The sequence below is a fragment of the Sapajus apella genome, unplaced genomic scaffold (genome assembly GCF_009761245.1).
Source record: "Sapajus apella isolate SASKATOON/1434 unplaced genomic scaffold, GSC_monkey_1.0 scaffold220, whole genome shotgun sequence".
NCBI classification, from domain to species: Eukaryota; Metazoa; Chordata; class Mammalia; order Primates; family Cebidae; genus Sapajus; species Sapajus apella.
The window spans coordinates 325,536-327,755 of record NW_022437160.1 but is presented as its reverse complement, the minus strand read 5'-3'; the positions used below and the strand labels follow the sequence as shown (position 1 = coordinate 327,755).

General features: G+C 48.4%; 1 protein-coding gene across 2 annotated transcripts in view; it reads right to left on the bottom strand.

The window, feature by feature from the left end:
- RASIP1 (Ras interacting protein 1) overlaps nucleotides 1-2,220 on the bottom strand; it is a 35,866-nt gene that overhangs the window by 24,946 nt on the left and 8,700 nt on the right. The window lies entirely within an intron of this gene.

Genomic DNA, 2,220 nt, shown 5'->3' with positions numbered 1-2,220 from the left:
TTTTTTTTTTTTTTTTTTTTTGAGACAAGGTCTCACTCTGTCACCCAAGCTAGAGTGCAATGGCGTGATCTCGGCTCACTGCAATCTTGGCCTCCCAGATTCAAACAATTCTCGTGCCTCAGCCTCCCTAGCAGCTAGGATTACAGGCCCACGCCACCATGCGCAGCTCATTTTTTGTATTTTTTGGTAGATAGGGGGTTTCACTATGTTGGCCAGGCCGGTCTCAAACCTGACTTCGGGTGATGCCCCTGCCTTGGCCTCCCACAGTGCTAGGATTACAGGTGTGAGCCACCTCGCCTGGCTTTTTTTTTTTTTTTTTTTTTTTGAAACAGTCTTACTCTGTTGGCCAGGCTGGAGTGCAGTGGTACCGGCTGGGCTCACTGCAACCTCTGCCTCCTGAGTTCATGCAATTCTCCTGCCTCAGCCTCTTCAGTAGCTGGGATTACAGGCGCCTACCACCACACCCGGCTGATTTTTGTATTTTTGGTAGAGACAGGGTTTAACCATGATGGCCAGGCCGGTCTTAAACTCCTGACCTCAGGTGATCCACCCGCCTCAGCCTCCCAAAGCACTGGGATTACAGGTGTGAGCCACCACGCCTGGCCGGAGAACTTTTTTTTTGTCGTTTTTTTTGTTTTGTTTTGTTTTTGGTTTTTCTTTGTTTTTGGAGATCTTTTTCTTTCTTTTTTATCTTTTTTAAAGATGGGATTTCACCATGGTGGCCAGGCTAGTCTTGAACTCCTGACCTCAGGTGATCCACCCACCACGGCCTCCCAAAGTGCTAGGTAGGATTACAGGCATGAGCCACCGCACCCGGCCTCTCAGAGATTTTTCTTAACTTGGGCTCTACCATTTCTTTCCCTCAAGCAATAGATGCTTCCAAGGAGATCTTTCTCCAGTGGTGGCTCTCATCTTCTCACCTCTTTTGAATGGATTCTTCAAGGCAATCCCTTCCTATGGGACTCTCCCATAACATTCAGCCAAGGAGCAGATGCTTCCAAGGACACCCCCATTTCTAAAAAGGGCTGTGCAACGACCCTCACCCTCAAAGAATGGACCTTTCCAAGGAAATCTTTTCCCCATCCCTGGTCCCACCTGTCCATTATTGCATCCCCACCCCACCATAACATAGGCTTCCAGGTATGTTTCCCCTTCCAGTAATAGTTTCTGTCAATATTCCCAAAGCAATGAATGGGTACTTTTAAAGAGATTCCCTTGGACCCAGCATGATGGCTCACACCCGTAATCCCAGCACTCTGGGAGGCTGGGGTGGGCGGATCACCTAAGGTCAGGAGTTCCAGACCAGATATGGTAAAACCCGTCTCTGCTAAAAATACAAAAATTAGCCGTGCAAGGTAATGCATGCCTGTAGTCCCAGCTACTTGGGAGGCTGAGGCACAAGAATCGCTTGAACCTGGGAGGCAGAGGTCCCAACGAGCAGAGATCAGGCTACTGCACTCCAGCCTGGGCAACAGAGTGAGATGAGATCAGAGAGAGACAGAGAGAGAGAGAGAGACAGAGAGACAGAGAGAGACAGGCAGACAGACAGGCACACCGTTGGAACAAAAGTTTCCTCCAATTTCTTCTGAGTGCACACCTCCAAAGAGACCCCCTTTCTATAGTGGACTTACTTCCCACACCATGATGATCTCACTTCCAAACAAACATACTTCTACAATGGACTAACCTACTACTCCAACTCCCCTGGTGGAGGATTTCAAAGAGATAATCCCCCTTCCATCAGTGGAGGTGCTCAACATTCCAATCCCCAGAAAGGACATCTCCAAATATAGTGGCCTCTTCTGGCAACTCCACGTGTAAATAAATGCCTTCAAGAACAACCTCTTCTTACCATGGAGTGTTCCATCTCATCTACCAAATGAAGACAGGCATACCAGAAGGCCTCCTCCTAAATAATGGACTCTCATTTCCATTCTATAAAAGTAGAAGCACTCAGCCAGGTGTGGTGGCTCACGCCTGTAATCCCAGCACTTTGGGAGGCTGAGGCAGGCAGATCCCCTGATGTCAGGAGTTCAAGACCAGCCTGACTACAATGGGGAAACCCAGTCTCTACCTCCTGAGGTCAAGTGATCCTCCTACCTCAGCCTCCCAAGTAGCTAGAATTAATAGGCATACACCACCACACCTGGCTAATTTTTGTTTTTCAGTTCTTACTTTGTTACCCAGGCTTACCCTGAACTGCCACCTGGAAAAATATGT